Genomic DNA, 24,445 nt, shown 5'->3' with positions numbered 1-24,445 from the left:
GTAAATAACATAACGTCAGTATACAGGCAGGGGTCCCATAGTGATGAACACTGCAAAGTACGCATGTAAAATAATCGAGTAAAAGGGTGGAAAGCTTCGGTTGAGCTGTTTCAAGAGAAAATATTTGAATTTTCGCATCGCAATAAACTAGACTAAGATGCCCAGGCCCGTTACACCATATCGCAATCTTGGCGCCTCAATCTCAACGCCCGAAGGAACCTTCAGTGTGCGGGAGGCTCGCAATCATTCCCTGCTCCGACGACTGTCACAAACAAGTGCACCCTGGGGATATATCTTTCACCAGCTTGACTTAATGCCACATTGAAGATATGGCGAGGGAAATTCTCTGCATTTGTGGTTGTGGAAACTTCGGAAGAAGTTCCTTTCGCCGACGTTTAACATCAAAACATATCGTCCCCACGTTACGTTCAAACCTAGATACTAGTTAGCGCCCCACTGCTACAGTAGAAAATCATTGAAACGCACATGTCGTGGCGTTTCTTTCAGCCTCTTTCTCAGTTACTCCGGGCGCAATGAACAACTTTTGTTTTATTGGGAGTAAACGCATAAGTATTGCACACGGGTTCATGGTTTACAATGGGTAGTGGGGCCCATAAATGGTCGTTAGTTTTTGTTCGGGCGTAGTATTCAGCTGTCCGATGAACGAGATAGCTTATGTGTAAGAGTAGATGAATTTTTTTAAAATAAGTGGCTGTGTTTCACGCCACTATTTCTTGATGTTCTATGCATCGCGGTTGCTACATGTTTTGTTTCTTCCTGGTGGACCACAGACGTAGTAAACTTCCTCGGAAAAGAATCGCTAGGTATCCCCGCCGCGTTAAATTTTTAAGCCACTTTTCCTTTTATTCTCCTTTTATGCTTTTATAAGTACCTCTTTTTTCGAATTTCTATTTAAATTCACGATTTCACGCTAACGAATTTTCAGAATAAAACAGGTTTATTTATTCTTTATTTCCAATGCAGATGCATCGGTTTGATGTATCTGGCCGTATGTTTATAGAGTACGTTGATTTGAGAGAACAAACATGAAAACTAAATAAATGGCACGATGGTTGCCATTGTTAAACACGTTCCACGATGATAGATCACTTTTTTGTACAGTTCGTTGATCCAAGCCACCCAATATAAATATCCGATAACGATTTCCGCTCACACGTCGCACGAGTGGCTAACCATGAACGTCTACAAAAAGCTGCAACTCTTCGCAAACCTGTTTTTGCTTCTACAGCTGCGAGAAACAAATGCGTCTGAAGTTCCTGAACTTCCCCAGCACTGTGACAATGCTGATATTGCTGAGGTAACGTTATATTCCCTTTCAGTCTTAAGCCTTAAATCCCGAGGGCAAAAAATCTCTGTTGCGATCTGCTTCGCAGGTATTTTGATTTTATTACTAGCACGCAATACTTTTTTCTTTCATTCCTGAGCAGACTTACGTAAAACTCCCGAAATCGTGGATGCTATATTAGCGTACCTTTACCTGCCTCTCGTTATTTCCTGAATGTTTTTGAAAGCAGAGTTCTGCATTCATAAGTACCCCGGCAAAATTCCTGAAAGAAGTTTGTGGTTACTGAACCTTGGGTGATAGAAAAATGTTTTAGAGCATTTATGGCGATCCTCGATTACGGGCACCTAGGGATACTAATACTTATGGAAACCTTGTAGAGTACAAAACGCAGATACTGCGCAACGCTGCACACTATCCAGAGAAGCTCGTAGTCGAAGTCGTTTTCCTTCAGTTCCTGCACCTTCAGGTCAATCTCTATTCCTGCTTTTCAGGAACGTAGCCTAATAAAACTGGCCACCCGCACTGCTCCAAAATCACAAATGCTTCATTAGCAACAAATGTTTTACCAACTTCATTCTCATCTTGGGCTGCACTTCGCTCTTTCCCCAAAACCAATACCAGTTTCTTTTGAACAAAGTTCCGCCCGTCTTTTTTTCAAAAACAGCAGGGTAGCAGCACCTCAGCATGATGATATTAGAAGAGTGAAACGTCTCGTAAAACGCGAATGGAGAATTCCGGTTCCATATTTCTTGTGAAAGCTACTGTATTTGATTGCCTATTAAGTGTAGGAGTACGTGAAAGAATATTGGCTCCTATCACACCAGAAAAATAAGGGTGTAATAGGTTCGGCCCGTACATTCATGAACTTACCTCAGCCGGTGGCGAAGAAATATAGCGCAAATAAGTGAATATGCAACCTGGCTCGTTAACCTGAATTCTACTTGAAATTGCAAAAACGTAATTGCTAGCCAAAATACTGAAGTGCAGAATATCTGCAGGAGAAGGTTCAAAGAGTTTAAAAGAGAAAGCGGGGCTTTAAATACAAAAAAGGAGAGTGGCGTCATTATAGGATATGAAACGGCCGAGTGGAATAGAAAATGGTTATACGAACAATTACACGATGGAAGTGGTGGTAGAAAAAACAATACATAAACTGGTCACATTCATGTGATAATGACGATAGCTAGAGCTTCAGTTTAATTGTGAATCTTATGAGCGATGAAGTGAAAGTAAGAGGAGTGCATAGCTGGTTTACCAGAGTTTGTGTTCACGCGGAACTTATGAGCTTCTCACTGGAGGGGATTCGAGTGAAGTTTGTTCAGAGATACCGCTTTGAGTAAAAATGTTTATCGTGACTGTTGAACGTAATGTGTTGAACAATAACTTTGTAGTTTGTAGAAACGAGGAAAGTGCTAAATTTCGAGTTTAATGAACCGAGGTATAAAAGAAAATATAGCAGCAGAAAAACAATGAAGACTAAGGCTTGTTTTTCAGTGTGTGAAGCGGCCTGCGACGTTTACAATATGTGCTACACTGTTGGATACTCATTGGGCAAAAGGCTGTGAGATAAGGCAAAATGCGTAGTTACCAGCGTTGATAAATCTGGGCTAACCGTCTTTATGTGGAACGCGTTCGCCAGCCTTGCCCCCTCCCCCCCGTCCGACAAATTCACGCCAACACGCAGGAGGCTGAAATCACTTGTTTATTCAAGAGGCATTCTTTATGCAATGCGAACAAATGCGCTTAAAATACATTACGCACATCGGAAACAACCTGAAATGGGAAAAAACAGGAAAATATTCCGTGGGTGGCTCGGCTCTCACGACAAAGTTACAGTGCTTGAAAAATGCCACAGCGTGCGTTGCCACATTATGCGCTGATTAGTGCGAGCTGGCAAATGGTCATTGCTCCGGTTGAATATCTCTTGCCAACCCGATTCCCGACCTACGTCTGCTGTCGCCGGGCTGTTCCGTCCAACTCCCTTCTACCCCCGACGCGAGAGCTCTCTATACCAGACGGGGTAGTTGTGGGCATGCTCCAGTCTTATTGCGCCCCTCACAGGACTTTCTTGTCCGCTCGCTGTTTATCACTAGGCGCGCGGCACAACATACAGAACACCTAATCGAAGAACACCTAATCCCAACAGAACACCTAACCGAAGACCGGACAAATTTCAAGTTGTCCCAGAACCACCAAGGAACTGCAACCTAGGCAGCCAGTTACTTCTGGTTTGGGAAAAATACAGGTTGCTTGAATTTTTCTGGTCGAACATTGGTGTTATAGTCGTCGGACGGATAACGTATCCTGGAACACAAACAGCGTTCGCTGTCTTCACCAGAAGGTCATTCATAACAAACCTTAGGGTGATCAATGGCTACGTCGAGCGTGCAGTTTACGAAGGCGATAGGTGAACCGACATATTTGCTTTGTAACGTGATGAGGGCCTTCCCATATGTCAGCCAGGGAAGCAGCAAACCCTTTTGCTGCATCACTCAAAAAGTAGGTCCTGCGTGGTACCATTTCACCGAGGAAAAACCCAACCTGGCGTCGTGTCTTGCCGTACTGCCGGTGTTTTTTTAGGCGCGCTAGATCTATACGTTTCCTAGACTCATTAAAAGCCTCGTTCATCGAGCTGCACACTTTCTTCGTATATGAACCATATGTCGCAGGCGAAAACTCCCCCAATCATTGAGGCAATATTTAACAGAAAACACAGAGCGCGACCGCAAAGAAAGGATGGTGGCGTGAAGCAGGTTGAGTGTTTTACCATATTTCGCGTAGAACACACCATTTCGTCGAGGCCAGCATCCCAGTCTTTTTGGCTTGCAATGAAAGCCACCAGAATTAGCTACAAATGTTTGTACACCTGCCGTTATAATTGCAGGTGGATGATACGGAATACCACCCCAAGAACTAAACAAGTGTCCACGAAGTTCTTGCAGTAAATTACGTGTCATTGTCCGTTATAAACTCTTCCAGTTAACCAAAGCGCCAGAAGGTATCCCCCAACTTGACCCGAATCATATTTGAATCGCGTTTACGTAATGCATACAATTGTACCCCTTATAGATATCATCTTGGATGACCAGGAGGTTGCACCCTTGACTGATCTTTGGTATGCACCCATCACGTCGCTTGCCGCGTTTCGCCAGGAAAAGCGGCTCTCGGCAGACTTCATAAGGGCCGACCGTTTACCTCTTCTTAGCTTCATAGACTGGCAAACCGCACATGTCTGGCCGCACTTCACAACCTCCTTTCTTATCCAAGGCCATGAGACTACGCGGAAAAACGTTTAGAACGTTCGTTGCCATCAATATGACCTGCTAAGATGGTGTAGGTGGCAGTACTCCATAAAAGACGGCCTGTGAGAGTTTGGTGTAAACACCCTGATGCTATATTCCCCTCGCATGTGTCTGCAATTGGAATGTACCGCAGGAGCAATTCGTCCTAGCTTTTGATGTAGCAATCCTAGTTCGGTTCCCGTTCCGCTGTAGCATCGCCAGCTTCTGCCACCGAAAACTCCCGGATATGGTTCTACTGTCGGTCAGCCTGCTGTGCGTCTAACATCTGCCAGTGACTCCACAGGGTTCTGCTTGCTTTTCAGCATTGTAACCGTGACGACAGGTGGCGCTAGTGGCTCTTGTAATGGTAGGGGTGCATAAGACAACACGTCCGATGTTTTGTTGCTGGTCCGTTGTTGTATTGCACTTTGAAGTGACGTTTGAAGGTCTAGGGCACAGCATGCGAGGTGACATGCAGGGTTGTGCCACATGGTAGTTTAAGGCTTTCACGTTCAGCACAACTCTTGTCCTGGCAATAAAATCGCGGCCCCTATGGATGAGTAGGAGAGTCGGCAGGTGCGAAAACTGTTGACTGTGTTTACCACCATCAAAAAATATGGTCATTCTCGCTGCTGATGTCTGCACAACCCGGTCTGAAGTTCTGAAACTGGGGCATACGTTCCAGAGTTTGATCTGGGGGATGATTGGATTTTTGTGGCGCAATGCCGAATAATGGCAGAGAGGGCCAAAGAAAAGTTATTTCAAGAAAGTGAAATTACCATACTTAAAGTATTTCAGTAAAGCTAAACGTACCTTGAAACAAAAGGCAATGAAGATGACTAGTGCAAATGACCAGGCTGTCAAGAAACGTGATCAAAAACGAGATATAAAAATTTCACTCAAAAGCGCATTTAATGAAAAGCAAGGGCTCATGTTTTAAAAAGCATGATGTTTATTGTGTAATATGTTGTCTGTATAGCTGTGGGAACTGTCTGCGTCCTGTGAAGTAAAGTGCCTTGTAATAAATGAGTGTGTGGATAGTATGAATAGGCTCTCCCCACACGCGTTGTTGTGCATGGGTCTTCGTGACCCAGTGAGCAGAAGAAAGCGTGTTACATTTGTGTGGCCTATCGGTAACATTGCTAAAGCCACTTCGGTGCGTCTCTTGGGTGATTCAGTTCTTTATTGCGCCAGGTGTGGCTTCATTATATGTATTTGGTTGTCTGCCTCTTCAATCAAGTGCGTTTGCCATGTTTTACGCAGGTGTTTTGTTAAGTGTGGTTGTACGTCAGCGCAGGGTACAGTGGTTATATCTGCTGGTTTGCTGAGTGCACCGGCAGCGGCCCTATAATCGGCCAACTGTCTGTGCGAATGCTCGCTGCGTGGCTTGGGACCTAAGACGCATTCACACTATATTTGAGGCTCATGCTGTCAGAAAATATCTAAAATGAGAATGATGAGATAAGTTTTCGAAAATCTTTGCGTTAATAGCACACGCACCACACTATTTGCACGCATCACACCCCACACACCACAAGAATATGATGTCTGAAAATATGATTTAAACAAGAAATATTCAATACGCTTCTGAAATACTGATATTTACATTTGTATCAGGTTCTAGATGCGTTAACGTTGGGACCGTGCGCAGGACAACACAACACGGGGGAAATTTTCGACACCTCGCTGAAAAATTCTGGAGCCTGGTATTTCCTCTGCAGATACATGAAATGCTTCGACAATAGCAGTTTGGGTACAGTGTTTTTCTTATATTGGGTAATAGACAAATAACATGGTACATGGCGAAGAAGCCGTGGGTTGTCAGAATCAATTACAGATGTTATGAAGGAGTCTAAAAAAGAGACAATGTTCTGAAGCATCCTCTCACCAAGAGTGAGAGAAGCGCCGAAACTGATGGACAATTTAAATAGAGTTGGGATGTTGTATTGATCACTACACAATTAAGAGGATGCTGAGACATTGATGAGAATATAAAGCATGTTGTAAATCGCCATAGTCGTGCTGCTACCCTAAATACTACTTGTCACACTCCACGCACAGGCTTTGCACAGGGCTAGCTTGAAAAGCAACATGCTGCACCGGATCAACACTTTTTAAGCCGGTTTCCTTCCTGATCCGCGTGCAAAACTCAAGTAGCCGAACCGCGAGCCTACCAAGCTTGTGAAAACCCGCAGCAGAAGTTTTTTCAGCTTCAAACGACTGATGTGACAGCACTTTCCGAATATTCATCGTTTTGATTCATTTTTGTTTAAGGGTTTTGATGTTTTGGATAGAGTACTATTTTATATCAACAACTAAAACTAAGAACTCGTGCTTTTAACCTGAATTGACGCACCGTTCCCTGATGTCTGGATCGGGCCGCATCGCAGGTCATTTGGAGAACCCAGATCATGTGCCTATGACTGGGTTCGCCAGTAAGCTGTTTTTTTTCTCGCTGCCAGCAGGTTTGTTTATTCCAGAATATACGGGGCGCTCGAATGGAGACCTATTGCAGTATTTAAACATATTTGAACATCGTTTATTTGCATAGAGAAGGGTACGATTGATGGCAATGCCTTTCAGGGGGCGTTTATCTTGACTATATACATTGTGCAACTTGTAAATAAGTTATTTTTATGCCAACGGGCAGTCTATCGCAAAAAATGAAAAAAAAATTAAAACTACATGCCGTGGTACACCATTTTCCGCCATACGTATCTTGGGGGAAGCTAACCAACCTTAACGCGAATATTCTCGTAAAGATGTTGGTAGCGATCGGTTTCTACATGCTACCGGACACACCAAAGTGATCAAGGTTTCTAAGGAGGCCATATCGTTATTCTGTGGCGTAAGCCGTTTCCATATAAAAAAACCTAAGAAATATTCGTTGTGCGTAAAGGCGTGTTTTATGTGGGATCCGAACGTGACCATTTCATCGTTCCTGGATTGCTCCACCCTATAGCCGACCTGGCTGCTCGAGAGAAGACCGTTTCACTGCAAAAATACACGAAGTTTGAGTTAATCATCTTCTTGAGAAGCTTGCACAGGCAGCGGGTTAGTGCAATTGAATGAAAACTTGCGGGAGAAGAAAGGTCCTTCACCTGAACCTTTGCGTAGTATTCAGAAAATCCACTAAAAGGACCTTCCTTAAAAGCTTGGAGGGGGCCCCAAAGGAGAAATTTTTTGCATAAGCGTCATAATTTATTTAGAGCCTCGGCATGCGGGTGTTGCATCATTGTTCATGTTTTGTATGCGCCTGGAGATGGAAGCTTACACGTGCTCAGAGAGGCCCTGAGCTTATGTAGTGAAAAGGGGAGTTGTACGAGGTGTTCCAATTATTATTATCCTGCAGACTTCTTTTCAGTGGGTGTTTTGTCTTTTAGGAAACACTTTGTGCAGTGTACAGATTTAAACATCAGTTGGAAGCGTGGTCTTTAGGTGTGTCTTCGGTTGTGCTGACCTTAGGCAACCCGTGTCTGTTTTCCTTTGAGGTTCCGTATTCTTGTCAGATTTTGTGTGTGTCTGTGTATTGGTTGATGGACGTGACGAAGGTGCGCTAACTCTATCTTTTCACATCACGATGCACAAGCGTCCCAAGACACTGCCCATTTAAAGGGCAACTAAAGTGAATTTGTCAAGCTCCCGTTTTTGGTTGCACTGCGTATACTTCATTCAGTTAACACCCTTTTCAACGTTTACCCGGTTGATAAGTCTGTAAATATTTTATAAAGCCTTAATGTAGAAAACATACCATGTGCGGTGTGCGACGGCCCCACCAACTAAGCGCTGTGACGCCGGGAGGAGATGCACCGTGATTGAATGATGTTCAAAATTAGCATTCAAACATGTTTCGGTTTCGGTTTTGGGAAACAACATGCTTGACATCCGACGTTACCGTTTGATGTGCATTCTCAATATCTCATGAATCGTCATACCGCGCTTCTGCCACGGTGTGGGCTGTAAAATGCCTAAGATAAGCATCCCAGGACGGCACGGAATCGTAGCAATCACAAGCCGAGGCGTACGCAGTTGATGAATGACCTCCGCGTTACCAGAGACGCTCAAATGCTATGCGCTTTTCCCTCATATTTGGAGCTTTCCTCACTCATGCATGTATCGTAAAAAGCATGTTCTCGCCAAGCCAAGGGTCTGCTGATTCTGGGCTGTGCCCACTGCCTGCAAGCAGTCGGTGCTTATGGTAACAGCCCACCAACAAGAACTTGCTAGCGCGTCAGTGTCAGTCTGCGGGCGCTCTGGGAACTTATTGTGGAGCAGTGAACGCTGTGGCCCAAAACTGATGAACTCCGTATAGAAAACATCAACAGAAAAAGAAAACGTCAACTCATAAAAATAACAATGTACACTCGGGGATTCGAACTTCGGGGATTCGGGGATTGGAAACGAATAAATCAACTTCCAGGATGCAGCGATGGCGTACAGGTAGAACACCCGCCTCACGTGCAGAAGGACCGTGGTTCGAATCCCGGTGCGGGACAATCCCCACCGGATTAAAAAAAATCCGCGTATTGATGAAATTGCACAAAGGGGCTTGGGGTGCGGCCTGACCCCGGCGACCATTGCCGGTAATGCACTCCCTCACCAGAGCAGGATTGGCCACTCTGGTGTAGTAACGGCCACAACCTCCCATGAATACGCCAACTAACCCTCGGCCCTCAGTCCCCAGCGGCTGCGAAGCAACGGACCACAGCGGTGATCAGACCTGTGACGCAGCAGAGGGTGCTAAGAATCCCTGGAGCCGGACTGGCCGCCAATGGAATCTGAACCTGGCAACGTTTAACGCGCGAACCTTATCTAGCGAAGCAAGTCTCCAGGTGTTGTTCGAGGAACTAGAGGGCATTAAATGGGATGTAATAGGGCTTAGCGAAGTTAGGAGGGCAGGCGAAGCCTTTACGGTGCTGAAAAATGGACACGTCCTATGTTACCGTGGTCTAGAAAACAGAAGAGAACTGGGAGTGGGACTTCTAGTCAATAAAAGCAAATCTGGCAACATAGATGAATACTATAGCATTAACGAACGGGCAGCAGGTCTTGTAATTAGGCTCAATAAGAGGTACAAGCTCAAGGTGGTACAGGGCTACGCGCCCACATCCAGCTACGACGACCAAGTAGTGGAACGCTGCTATGAAGATGTGGAATCGGCAATGTTTAAACTAAAAACACAGTATACCCTAGTTATGGGGGACTTCAATGCTAAAGTAGGCAAGAATCAGGCTGGAGACAAGCCAGTTGGGAACTATGGTCTGGGCTGTAGAAATAGCAGGGGGGACCTACTAGTTGAGTTTGCAGAACGGAATAACCTCCGCATAATGAATACCTTCTTCTGTAAACGGGAGAGTCGGAAGTGGACCTGGAGGAGCCCGAATGGGGAGCACAAAAATGAAATAGACCTCATATTATGCGATAACCCTGGCGTCGTGCAGGATGTGGAAGTTCTCGGAAGGGTAAGGTGTAGTGACCACGTTATGGTAAGTTCTCGAATTAGGCTAGATTTGAGGAGGGACCGCAACAAGCTAGCACGAAAGAAGCCGATAAACGAACTAACAGTAAGACGTAAAGTAGAAGAATTCAGGATCGCGCTGCTGAACCGATATTCCGCCCTTAACGAGGAAGCCGAGCTTACTACACAGGAAGCCAGCGAAAACCTTACACGCATCATAACGGAGTGTGCCATAGAAGTCGGGGGCACTATGCCTAGACAGGATACTGGTAAACTTTCAAAGGAGACGAAAGATCTAATCAGGAAACGGCAAACCATGAGAATCTCTACCGCAGCTGACAGAATAGAACTAGCCGAGCTCTCGAAGTTAATCAATAGGCGTAAGACAGCTGACATACGAAAGTATAATATGGAGAGGATGGAATGCGCTGTAAAGAACGGATATAGCCTGAAAGCAGTGAAGAGAGGTCTTGGCGTGGGGAAAAATCAGATGTATGCATTTAAGGATAAGCAAGGGAATGTCATCACAAATAGGGATAAAATAGTCACGGTGGCCGAGGAGTTCTATAGGGATCTGTACAGTAGCCGGGACATACAGGATAATGCCGAACGAGACAGTGGTTCAGAGGAGATAGACATCCCACCAGTAACGACCGAAGAAGTAAGGAAGGCTTTGAAAGAATTCAAAGGGGGCAAAGCACCTGGTGAGGATCAGATAACAGCAGACCTCTTGAAGGATGGCGGAGAAATTCTACTTGAAAAACTGGCAAACCTGTATACGCAATGCCTAATGACCGCAATGGTACCGGAATCTTGAAAGAACGCGAACATCATTCTAATCCATAAGAAAGGCGACATGAAGGACTTGAAAAATTACAGGCCGATCAGCTTACTGTCAGTCGTCTACAAGGTATTTACCAAAGTAATCGCTAACCGAATCTCTACAACCTTAGATTTCAGTCAACCTAAAGAACAAGCAGGGTTCCGTAAAGGTTATTCAACAATGGACCATATTCACGCGATCAATCAGGTGATAGAGAAGTGCGCTGAGTATACTGAACCCCTATATATAGCCTTCATAGATTATGAGAAAGCATTTGACTCGGTCGAAACCCTAGCAGTCATTCAGGCATTAAGGAAGCAGGGGGTAAATGAGCATTATGTAAGAATACTAGAGGATATCTACAGTGGGTCCACAGCTAACATCATCCTCCTGAGGGAGAGCAGTAAAATACCTATAAGGAAGGGTGTCAGACAAGGAGACACAATCTCTCCAATGTTATTCACAGCATGCTTACAAGAAGTACTCAGAACGTTGGATTGGGAACAGGTGGGAGTAAGGGTTAATGGAGAATACCTCAGTAACCTCAGATTTGCTGATGACGTTGCCTTGCTAAGTCACTCGGGGGACGAATTGCAAAGCATGCTTTCCGCACTGGGCGAACAGAGTAGAACCGTGGGCTTGAAAATTAATATGCAGAAAACTAAAGTAATGATCAATAACCTCGGGACAGCACAGCAGTTTGAGATAGGTGGCGAGGCAGTGGAAGTGGTAAGCGCAATATATCTACTTAGGCCAAGTTGTGACACCAGATCCCAACCATGAGGCAGAGATAATTAGAAGGATCAGAATGGGGTGGGGTGCATATGGCAGGCATTCCCAGATAATGAATAGCAGCCTACCGTTGTCGCTGAAGAAGAAAGTGTATGACAGCTGCATCTTACCGGTACTCACCTACGGGGCAGAAACTTGGAGGCTCACTAAGAGGGTTCAACTTAAATTGAGAACGACTCAGTGGGCAATGGAGCGAAAAATGATAGGTGTAACATTAAGGGACAAGAAGAGAGCGGAGTGGGTCAGAGAGCAAACTGGTGTTAAAGACATATTAGTAGAAATTAAGAAGAAGATATCGACATGGGCAGGGCATGTAATGCGAAGGCAAGATAACCGCTGGTCATTAAGGGTAACAAAGTGGATCCCTAGAGAAGGCAAGCGTTGCAGGGGGCGGCAGAAAGTTAGATGGGCAGATGAGATCAAGAAGTTTGCGGGGATAAATTGGTCACAGTTGGCACAGGACCGAGGTAATTGGAGAATAATGGGAGGGGCCTTTGCCCTCCAGTGGGCGTAGATAGGCTGGTGATGATGATGATGAAATCAACTTCCAACAACAAGAATGTCCCCTCGCGGATTCCAGCTTTCAACACTCAATATAATTACCCTGCCGCTCCAAACCATTCTGCAACTGGCCAGCGCTGCGGGATGTTGGAAATATCAGGTATATAATGAATAACCAGCTTGCACTCTTATATAGGTTTAGCATTTCAAGCAGCTTAGGTGATTGTTTTTTGTATAGCACTCGTGCTGTCAGCGTCCCCCAAATTTTCACAATATCTCACGTCTAGCAATTGAATTTCTTAGGCCGAAAGGCGTTCGCAGATGCGTAGTCGTGCTACTGACCGCTGTGCTTGTTCAGCCGGCGCAAAAAAAGTGCTCCCTGCTCCCTAATTTTACGCAGTGCGGTAAAAGTGACAGTTGATTTTATTTCTTTAGTACGTATATTGACTTCGCTGACCCTTCTCTCGCCTTCAACTGGTCCGAGATTTTCCTACTTGCGTAGCTGTCAACGAAGCGCTGCATGTGCGTTGTGTGGAGCGACCTGTACTTGGAGCTTAATAGAATGTACAAACCAAGAAACTAAAGAAACGCACATTCTTTCATTCGCAAGCGTGTCGTGGTTTAGCTTCAACTGAGCGAACGAATTGCAACGTACCCATGGACTGCCGCCGTACTAAACGCTGGGAAGACTGACTTTGTCGGAAGGTCGGCGAACCATGCAGTACCGCAGTCCTGCCAAGTCATGTCCTCCGGACTTCACACCAAAACGCCATAGAATATTGCCGAGGATGCAAAGGAGGACACCATTTTTGAAATAATTTTTTTACAAAATAAATTTGCGTAAACGCAGTCACAGTGATAGAAACATGGCCTATGGACTCGGGACTACAATTTGCGCTAGTAATGCCGCAATGTTTACAAATCACATCACGGCCCTTTAAAGGGCCTTTGCAGGGTGGGCCTGTGCGGCGCATTTTGCACAGGTTGTTTGCCGTTGCGGGAGTTTGTACTTAGCCCGAACAGGTGGCACTTGAAGCAGCGGCGCGGGTTATTTGTGTAGGGACGTACTCCACGCCTAATTAATTCAGCATGGATGTGATCAGGAAGTTTCAATCAGTTTAAAATCAAGATTATGTGTTTTCTAGGTGTTTCTGTAGTGTCGTGGCGGATGGAGATTCCCCTCACGGCTGTAAAGCCTTGGTCTTTCAAGCCTTGATGAAGGTCGGCCTCTGTTTCTTTTATCAAATCCGGCTCAGATATCCCACCCTCCGAGCCGTTGGGGCTGCGGAGGCATGTACCTGCGTTATCTAGATCTTCCATGCGGGTTTGGGTCAGAAAATGTGTTGCTTGCCGCTGCATTCACCCAACTACTATTTCACGCATTCTTAGTTTTTTAGCTTCGTATGTCCCTCCAAGGATGCCTTCAAGGAACCTCGAGATCGGGAATAAGGATTAAGAAAAAAAGTTTTGATTTTTTTCACACATTCAGCTTCCCAAACGGGGAGAGTTTACGGGTAGCGAGAGAGCCGTGGTTGGAATTGTAAAAGGGCCGAAGTACAAGATAACGGACGGAACTAAAAGATCGGACGATTTTCAGGGTTCTATCTTGTTTGGACAGGGTTTTTGGATTTATCATATGGCAAAGAGAAAAGAAGCGGACGGAGCTACATTCCTTCATTGACCTTAAACTGGTCATGAATATTCTATCGCTTCTTCCTACCCGATACCCAGACATAAAGCCCATTGGTAAGCCTCACCAATGCTTTCCAATGGTCACTGTTTGAGGTTTCTACCCATCGTCTTAAAACTCCTTGCCACGGTTGGTCACAGCGGCAGTGTGGGGACTCGGGATCGGCAGTGTCGCCAGTACTGTCACCTTGAATACACCTTTCCTCTCGTGGGTGGGGGATTTTATGTTCGCAAAGCACCGCTCCCCCAAATATCTCCGAACTTGAAAACGGCGGCTTCAGTGTTCAGTATGGCAGGTATCCTTAATCTTGCTGGCTTTACACTAATAAAAATAATTTCTCCACGCTTGCAGCCTGTTATGAAAGAGCCAATGGCATACAGCTCATGTTGCGCTCATTGTTGTTCACTAGAGGCCCCCCCGGTGCTTCTTCAACAAAGCGACCGTCTTCCACGCCGTCCATATACGGTGGGGCGTGCTAAAGGTAGCTGGTCCGGAATGTGTGTTCTTCTTTAGCCTCCACAGCCTGTTTCGAGTTATCCGGGGGGTATATGGCGGCTTTGGCTGGAGCAGGTCTATGCACTGCTTCGTCCCGGGGTCCTAACAACGACCGCCTTGACAGATATATACCTTCTCATGGCAGCCGGAGGTAATACGAGCCAGTGTGCCAAACAACTCGTGTGTAGAGACCCCGCTCTCTGTGAGATGAGGGTAAGTTTAATCTCTCGACTAGCCAGCTCCGCTGAGCTCGCAGTATGGCGTGCGACAGTTCGCATTAAAGGGGCCCTGAAAGGCATTTTGAGCACACTAAATGAAGTAGCGCAATCGTTAGATTTGGTCGTCAAGGTCATCTGGGCCAAGTATTACTCTTTTACGCGCAGCGGAAAGCTCACACTTTTGTTGCAAAGTTTGTCGTTTTTTTCTCACCCTTTCCTTCGTGTTTTTGGACGCCGCCATCTTCACATGTCTACATCATCGATTCCCCGATGTTCGTCATGAGCTAGACATCCTGCTATTGGGCGGCTTTTTCACGCACTTCCGGCAAAGAGATGAGTCGTCTGCTCAGCGTCGACTCGCCGGCTGATCTGCCAGCGTAGTGCCGGAGTGCTTGGACATTTTACGACAAACGAAACAAGTGTAAACAAACGCTTAACCGTTCGTATTGAATGCAACACGGCCATAACACGACATGGATATTATCTTACCGGAGTACGTTCCATAAATAAAGCGTTGAAGCCCCGTGGCACTTTTTTCGTGCAATCGCAGAGAACGCCCTGAGCCGAATGCCCAGGTTTGACGGATACATTTTTTTTTCCACTTCAAAACAATCCAGAGATGCGTTTCGAACGAACACAACGTCACAACATGCGTTGCAAGTCTGAACCGCGATTGACAGACGATGGGCTGCCTCCTCCTGCCCCTCGTAAATTCGGCACTCACCTCGCGCGCGGTTTGCGGGGACGAACAGCAAGTCACTTAACTCTGGCGCGCAAGCCGAGATGGCTTTTAGCCACGCACACTGCACATACCCCATGCGAGGTTGAGTCGTACGTCGCTTGAGAAAGATAATCCAGGCCATGGGAAGCACTATCCACCCGCAGAAGCACAACGTCGCATTTCATCGCGAAACAAAGGCGTCCACAACACACACACCATCGCCTCCTGTAATGCCAAACGCATCTCGCACTTCCAAATGAGAGTGAGTAGTATGCCTGCAGTGCCCATATGCCGCGAGGTGGGGCCCCAAGCTGAACCGGGATCACGCAACCGTAACTGACCTCTGGGGCGGTTTGTGCCTTGTTGCCAAGGCAACCGATGTTTGGGATCGTCAAAGAAAGGCGCTCGCTCCAGCGCTAGAAAGCTCAGAGCCGCGCCGGAGCATGTTTAGCCAACGTTGCCGCTCTCCACCACGCGTCGCCCCAAGCTGAACTGGTCACATGATTGAAGCGTTTTGTGCACGGGTTCTGTATCGGCTTAAAATGTCTTTTTCACATGGCGCCGGCAGGAATTACCACCACCGCAAAATAAGACCCGGCACCAGCGGGGCCACATCTGGTACGGCGCTTTTTGGATAAACACTGCGCTGTGCATGAAAGGGACCGAGCGCAAGATCCTCCCCAGCGGCTGCGAGTTCGCCGCCGATTAAAAGTCACGTGCTGCACTGCAGCAACGCACACCGCGAAAGGGCAAGGCCAGGCCACCGCACACATGCGGCCAGATTTTTCGTTCGCTTATCCATCCTAGAGCGGAGTGCTGAATTCATGGTGTCAACAAACCTTGCCCGTAGCAGACGGCAGTCGGAGGAGCGTAATGCGGAAGTACGTCACCGCTGACTAGCGCAGAACCATGGGAGGCAGTGCTCGCGCGCCGTCAGCAGTTGAAAAGAGGAGGAAACGCGGCGCGACGATAATGCGCGGTTTTTGATTTACGATTTCTCAGCTAATACTCATCGCTTTAACAAAATTCTTGCGGGAGCAGATTGCTAATACATTGTCTTATTTGGTTACATGTAGATCCATGCATCGGCGGAAGGTATTTCAGGACCCTTTTAAACGTAGTGGTCATACCAATCAATGCCAATTGTAGAGATCGTTAACTATATTACGGGGTAGCATCGAGAATTCCCGGTTAAGTCCGTAGCACGTTCTTGCCAATGCGAATTTCAACGCGCACAAGTAAACCACACTGTTGCTTAATCTTTCCACCACACTAGAATTGTTTATTTTCGACGATTTTGTTTCATTCAATTATGCAGAAACATTGTCGACTTTTGCTTTACGTCTTGTAGCTTTCTTTCGAGATGAAGCACCGCTATGAAAATACAATCGTTATAGAGGAATGCTCACCTTTGTATAAAGGCACCAACAGAGCCATGCTGAGTTTAGAGGCGCCGTCATTCTTGCAGAAAAACAATGTTTTCTAGTAAAGGAACCACTTATCGATGCAACCTCTTCACCAGCTGCGGCGTTTTCGCTATAACTGGAACACCACGTTTGCAGAAGCTCCCTCCGGGTGTCTTAGAAGCCATAATAAGTAAATAACTAAACAAAACAAATATTCAAAAATAAAACCAATAATAAATAGCCATAAATAAATAAAACAAATAGCAAAGTTGGGTATGGCGGCCATCCCTTCTCAATTCTTGCGGTAAGAACCGAAATTGACTTCGGGATATATCTGTGACCCACTGCCCCATCCACAAGTGATCGCAATTTTATAAAACCAAATTGTCTTTTTTGTGTGCCTGCTGGGGTTGCTCAGCTGTACGAAACCATTGCCATCGCGTACAATGTGCTCACCTAAATTTCAATGCAAACATATTGGAGGTTCTGTCATCCTACGTTTTGCGAAAATACGTTTCTTTTGGCTGCGTTTGCCGCCGAGCCTCCTGCCTGGGTAAACTAAAACCTACACCTTCGGTGTAAGACTCACTGCAGCTACTTTTTCAAGAATCATTATTTATGCTGGTGCGGCACTCGTTACATATGTGCTGATGGCCAACGAAGACTGCGCGGGAAATTTCAGATAAGACGCACGGTCGTTTATTTGTGTACTCAAGGTATGCGTGGTAAACCCACGTAAATTGACCCTCGCTGCAGAGTGTTCCTTCCTGTCCTTTCGTTTTCTTTTTATACACTAAATGAAAGTGTGCACGCAAAGTGCTCCTTCTTAACATTTTGGTTTCCACGATATAAAGCAAAACGTGCTGAACATTTTAGGGTTGATTTCTTTGAGCGCACGCGCGCATTATAAGGCGTGAGATGCATTGTCATGCATAAGCAAAGGGTTAGCAGCTGTGACACAGCTTTTTGTGGGCGATAGCTGGTTGGGTACGCGTTCAGTCGGCGCAGTTCAGGTGAGTGCTTTCACAAGCCTAACTAAGTAACATCGTCTTGCTAATATGTCTTATTTGGGCATACCGCCTTGCGCACAGGTGTGCACTTCACCCAGCGTGAATCGGCAGAATAATTGCAACGGACCGATAGCAAGTCGAAATAACAACAACTGCAGGCGGAGAGAAGGCGTACGCTGCGGATAAATGGGGAATAAGCGCAGCGCTAATCATTGTAGTGGCATCCTCAAGAACTAAAAAACCAACAAGAAATAACGAATTCGGCACGCGGAATTGTGGGCATGGACAGGTCGTTATCTATACGCGATCGTAATCCGCACAGAGGTGCGTACGGCGATATGAGTCTCGCCACAGTGTCGAGCGGTGTATATCGGTAGATTGTGCGAGGGAATCTGCGAAGCGTGCCACAGGGGGGTCGATTGACGAGTATACCAGTGTGCTATCTTTTACGCCCGTGGGCTTCCTTGTGAAAAGACAAGACTGCATCTACCGATGTCACTCGACTGGGATGATTTGGGCCGTAATTCGGTACCGATGTCTGCCCGGATTGACTGGCAATGTTTAGCCAATGTTTCTCCTCTTAGCGCCACGGGGCTGTGGTCAGCCTTAATAAAAAGGCTCTCCCACTGAGGAACCTGACAACTTGGATGAGTCACCGCTTGAAGAATGTCTCCCATGATGGCGCCGCACCGCAAAGATTAGTCAGTGCTGCAACCATTTACCGTCCTGGCGCTGCACCAATTTGTGTCTTGACCCAAAAAACTTTCACGCAGGCACGGCATGCCTGGGGCGAGCTGGCTTAAGCGAGTCCTGCCTAACCCTTGTCTACAATCTCTAGGTTGCCGAACAACCCCTTACTGATTACCACTTTTTGCTTTCCGCTGGAATTTGTGCGGCACCATGTTGTCGGCACCCGAACAAGTGAACGGAGTCTGCTCAAAGCACCGTCACCGTCCGATCGCGGCAGGGTGCCTAGGCAGGCCTAAGACCCTGACTTGAGGGCCTATCAACGCAGCGGACCGCTCCAAACAAGTCTCTTAAGAGTTGGAGGCTGGAAATCCACTTTTGCCAATAGGGAAGCCCCAATGACCAAAGTCTCTTTTACAAGGCCGTCAAAGCTCGAAAATTGCCCCTCGTGCAAATATTGTTCAATAGTAAGAGGCACTGCCATGTAGCCCGAGGGACGTTTTGCAGTTTTATGCGTTTCGAGTTCCACTCGCTCGTGCAAACGCTCTCATACGCTGACATACTGCAACACGCTTCGTTCTCACCTGGAGTACGTGCACGATGTTCATCCCTGATTCGGTAGTCAAATTTCAGGAGCAGGAACTCTTGGTTAAGGCGCCTCGTCACGAATACCTTTTTTTGCAAATGGTTTCTGATGTCGTCTCCAAGCAGCTGCTGAGGACTATAACACCCCTATTAGGATCATTGCAACCAGAATGAGAGACAGCTGGGCGAGTTGGAAGGAGTTCACATTCAAAATTTAACTGCGCGAAAGACGGATAGAAGAAAGGACACGGACACGGCGCTCGTTGGTGTCCTTTCTTGTATCCGTCTTTCGCGCAGTTAAATTTTGAATATCATAATAATCAGCGTGTCATGCGAAAATGCCATGGGCTGATGCTGATCGGACAACTCGTAATCACCATCATCAGCCTGTCTCCACCCAGTCCGCGGCAAAGGCGTCTCCCATAGATCTCCAATTATACCCGTCCTGTGCTAACTACGACCACTTTATCGCAGCAAATTTCGTGACTTTATCTGCCCATCTAACTTTAAGCTGCCCCTCGCGGGTAAGTTTATGGAAAGAATCCTATGTCGGACTCGATGTTCGGATTTCGGAGGCACTTAAGCCTCAGGACGTACTGCTGCAACTGAAGGAAGAGGTCATGAAACAAGCCACCAAGCAAACGCCTGGAGCTATCTTAGCGCTGGACCTCAAGGCAGCGTTTGACAACGTCTCCCACGCTAGCATCATAGCCAACCTTCAGGCCACAGGCTGCGGAGAGCGGGCATACAGCTACGTGCGGGACTTCCTGAAAGGCCACAGTCCTCAAATCAAGGTGGGGGAAGAGGGATCTCCGCCCAGAGCGTTGGCAACTAAGGGGACCATAGGGACCCGTGCTATAGTCTCTTCTCTCTAATATGGCACTATTAGACCTGCCCAAGGCGCTCTGAGTAGTTGATGGTTTGGGGCATGCGTTCCACGCCGACGACATTTCAATTTGGATGACGAAGGCGGGCTCCTTAGGATGAATTGAAGAGATGCTGCAAGCAGGCGAAGTGGGTTTGAAAATACACGAAGGAGTGTGTACTGCGATGTTCGCCTCAAAAGTCTGAAGTGGTGGTTGTCCGCCCTCGGGCGCCCAAGACCCAGAAGGAACACGTGAAGGTTTTCCTAGAGGGTGAAGACATCGTTCCAGGACCTAGTGTTAGATTCTCGGGCTCACTATAAAGGCAGACAACATGGCCACTACATCTGTGCGCAAGCCTAAGCCCTCCTCAGGACAGATGCTGCCATGCTTCAGCAGGTGGCAACAAGGTACAGAGGAATAAAGTAAAACGACACTCTGAGGCTGGTAATAGCCTTTTTGTTGTCACGAACAACGTATACCACACCTTACGTCCTCATTAACAAGGGAGAAAGGAGCCAGCTAGACACAATATAACGCAAGGCACTTAAACAAGCCATTAGACTTCCCATGACTGCTCTAACGGACAAGCTCCTCCAGATGGCTCTACACAACAAAATGGACAATCTAGTTGAGGGCCACCTATGCAGCCAAAAACAGAGACTGAGCCACACTAAGGCGGGCTGCCGTGCCCTGGGAAGAATCGGCTGGAGGGTCGCAGAGCTGACCAATCGAGAACCGCTCGCGAAAAAATGGCTAGATGCAATCGAGACCACGCCTTGTCCAAAGAGCATGAATCCGGCTCGCCATAGCGGCAGGTGTGGGGCTAGTGCTCGTGCCCTCAACAAGCGGCTGGTGAACAAAGGCGCTCACCTGTAGGATGCGCTTAAAGACATGCAAGGCAATGTCATCAAAAATAGGGACAAAATATTCAGAATACCGAGGCGTTGTATGGGGTTCTGTAGCTGGGGCTGGGGGTACATTAGCCGGGCCATCCAGGATAATACCGAACGAGAAAGTAGTTCAGAGAAGATAGACATCCCACCAGTCGACCGAAGAAGTAAGGAAGGCTTTGAAAGAAACAAAAGTGGCAAAGCACCTGGTGAGGATCAGATAACAACAGACGTCTTGAAGGATGTCGGAGAAATTGTACTTGAAAAACTGGCAAATCTGTATACGCAATGCCTGGTGACCGCAAGTGTACCGGAATCTTGGAAGAATGCGAACACCATCGTAATCCACAAGAAAGGTGACATGACAGACTTGAAAAATTACACGCCTATCAGCTTACTGTCAGTCGTCTACAAAGTACATACAAGGGTAATCGCAAACACAATTTCTTGAATCTTAGATTTCAGTCAACCTAAAGAACAAGCAGGGTTTTCTGTAAAGTCTATTGAACCATGAACGACATTCAGACGATGAATCAGGTGATAGAGATGTGCGCTAAGTGTACTAAACCCCATCTAACCTTCATATATAAATACAAAGCATTTAGCTCGCTCGAAACCTCCGCAGTCATTAAGGCATCAGAGAACCAGGGGTTGGATGAGCATTATTTAAGAAATCTATAGGATATTTACAATTGTCCGCAGCTACCATCATCCTCCATAAGGAGAGCACTAAAATTCCTATAAGGAAGGGCGTCAGACAACAAGACGCAATCTCTCCAATTTTATTCACAGCATGCATTAAAGAAGTGTTCAGAACGTCAGATTGGGAGCAGGCGGGAGTAAGGGTTAATGAACAATACCTCCGTAACCTCAAAAGGGCTGCTGACGTTGCCTTGCTAAGTAACTCGGGGGACGAACTTGAAAGTATGCTTTCCGCACTGGACAAACAGAGTAGAACCGTGGGCCTGAAAATAATATGCGGAAAACCAAAGTAATAATCAATAACCTCGGGACACCACCGCGGTTTGAGATAGCTGGCGAGAGAGTGGAAGTGCTAAGCCAATATATCTACTTGGACCAAGTTGTGACACCGGATCGCAACCATGAGGGCGAGATAATTAGAAGGATAATTATGGGGTGGAGTAAATACGGTACGCATTCTCAAATAAGGAATGGCAGCCTACCATTGTCCCTAAAGAAGAAAGTGTGACAGCTGCGTGTTACCGGTGCTCACCTACGGGGCAGAAACTTAGAGGCTCACTGAGGGGGTTCAACTTAAATTGAGAACGACACAGCGGGCAATGAAGAGGAAAATGATAGGTGTAACAATTCCTCACAAGAAGGGAGTGGAGTGGGTCAGGAAACAAACGCATGTTAATGACATATTAGTAGAAATGCAGAAGAAGAAATGGACGTGGGTAGGTCATGTATTGCGACGGCAAGATACGAATTGGTCATTAAGGGTAACACAATAGATGCCTAGAGATGGCAAGCGTTGCAGGGGGCGGCACAAAGTTAGAAGGGCAGATGAGATCAAAATGTTTGCGAGGATAAATTGGTCGCAGTTAGCACAGAGCCGGGGTAATTGGAGAATAATGGGAGAAGCCTTTGCTCTGCAGCGGGCGTAGATAGGCTGATGATGATGATAATGATGGCGATGATGATGATGGTGGTTTCGGGCAAAGGCGCTGTCGCCTTTACGGACACCTTCACGGACCAGAGCAGTAGTGGTGGTAACAACCATGTGTGAGCTACTTACAAGCCCGTCGTTTCAAATCAGAGAGGTGGAAGAGACGAAAGAGTTGGCAATTTCCCTAGCCCAACCCTTCAGAGAATATCCAAGGTTATCACCGACTCACGGGAGGCGTACACGAACTTCCAGTCAGGCTGCGTGTCCCGGCAGGTTTTTCGCATCCTCCGAGACAAAACGCCTCCGAAGAGCCAAGTTGAATTAGTATGGGTTCCAGGCAACTTTTTGGTGGAGTGCAATGAGTTTGCCCACTGACAGGCACGCGTTTAACATATGGGGCAACGGCTGTGGAGGAGACCAGAGGTCAACCTATGGTCACCTACAGAGAGATAGTGCTGTACTTTCGAAAGGATCGGCAGAAACTTGCTGCCCGGCACCCAGAACTCACGCGGGAGCAGGAAGTCCTGTATCGACAGATTGATTCGGAATCTTTCCCTCACCCTCGCTTACTGCATAGCATGTTTCCAAATCAATACGACAAGACCTGCCCATTATGCAAGCAGTTTTGTACTCTTCGCCACGTGTGAGGACAGTGCGGCGTCAGCCCAAAACACCCACCTCCATCCGCAATTCCTCTGTGAAGATCCCCCCTTACCTCTAGCAAGCGATGGGAGATCTTGCTGTCAGCCCCGCCTTGTAGGATCAGCTACGACTGGTTTCAGGGGCCAGGTGGCGAAGGCAGCATATGGAATCCTGTGAACAGAGAACCACTCTTATCCAGCGCGTATATCGCTGACATTCTCGGCAATAAATGTTTTTCCCTCCTTCTGAACATTGTTGCAGCAGCTACAAAGAAGCAAATTTTCTGTTATCGGTTGTATATAAACCATCGTTATGGCCGTGAAAGTTCCGTACAACCTCGCAACCTTCAAATCTTACGCGTAAGGGTGAGCTTCCCTAATTTTTTTATTCCACCTTTCCCAACGGTAGTTCCGGGAACCATCGAGAACACCACAGAATAGGAGCCACCCACTGTTATCTCGTGCGCCGATGATCGTAATATACTGCTTCACGGATTTTTACTATCGCCAAAAGTTTCTCACAGTATACGCGCATGCCGACAGTGTGCAGAGATCCGTTTTCTAATTAGGTGGGTGCTCTTTTACAAATCCCTTAAAAGTGCCGAGAAGACAAAAAACACAAGGTTAATTCATTTCAGCAAATATCTCGGCCAATGTAACGGTGATGCAAATTTTATTGCAGTCACTAAAAAATAGTAGGTTTATAAAAATATTTAAAGCAATGACATCTCCACAGGCTATTTCCAGTGATTTCTTGATCATGTAAATAATATTAATTTTACCCTGGGCCCCGCCAAACAGAGTCATCGCAAACAACATGACAGGGACAGAAAAGCTTGAGTAGGGCTTCTTGTGCAGTTTCGTCATATCATTTTAACGCTGACGCGCAAGCGACGCACAGGTAACTGTTTTATGCGCTGGCACGTGTCGCGTCACTCTTTTCTGCCACCATGAGTTTGTGTAGAGAAGCAACAGAATGTTTTATTATTCCTTATGTTTCCTTCGGTTACAAAAACGTATTTCGAGGCTAGAATAAAACTGTGTAACACAAAAAGGAAGCGTGGTTTGGAGATAACAAATTTGTATTTTGTGATTATTGCGACATTAATCCCGGGTGTTTCATCCCTCAATAAAAATTGCGAACAAAGTCTCAATTCACAGACTTTTCTGAAAGCGTTCTCCTAATCACAGACAAATTTCTCTCCCAAGCGTGCATTTCAAAAAGTTAGAACACCCTATTTAAAGCTGTAACTTGAAGCACCAGAAATATAAGAACTACTTTCTGCAAGCTACAAAATCTTCAGGTACGATCTTTTTCAACGATCCAATATGTGAAAGTCTTCACAATTGATTTCGCAGATTTCACCGTGGCACAGAAGCTGGTTAATAAATTTATTTATAACTCTTTGTTTATGTACCTTATACATTATCACAGAAGCTCCGGT

This window comes from Haemaphysalis longicornis, unplaced genomic scaffold (genome assembly GCF_048455015.1).
Source record: "Haemaphysalis longicornis isolate Haplotype H1 unplaced genomic scaffold, Haemaphysalis longicornis Haplotype H1 scaffold_28, whole genome shotgun sequence".
Taxonomy (NCBI): domain Eukaryota; kingdom Metazoa; phylum Arthropoda; class Arachnida; order Ixodida; family Ixodidae; genus Haemaphysalis; species Haemaphysalis longicornis.
This window is presented reverse-complemented; position numbering follows the sequence as displayed.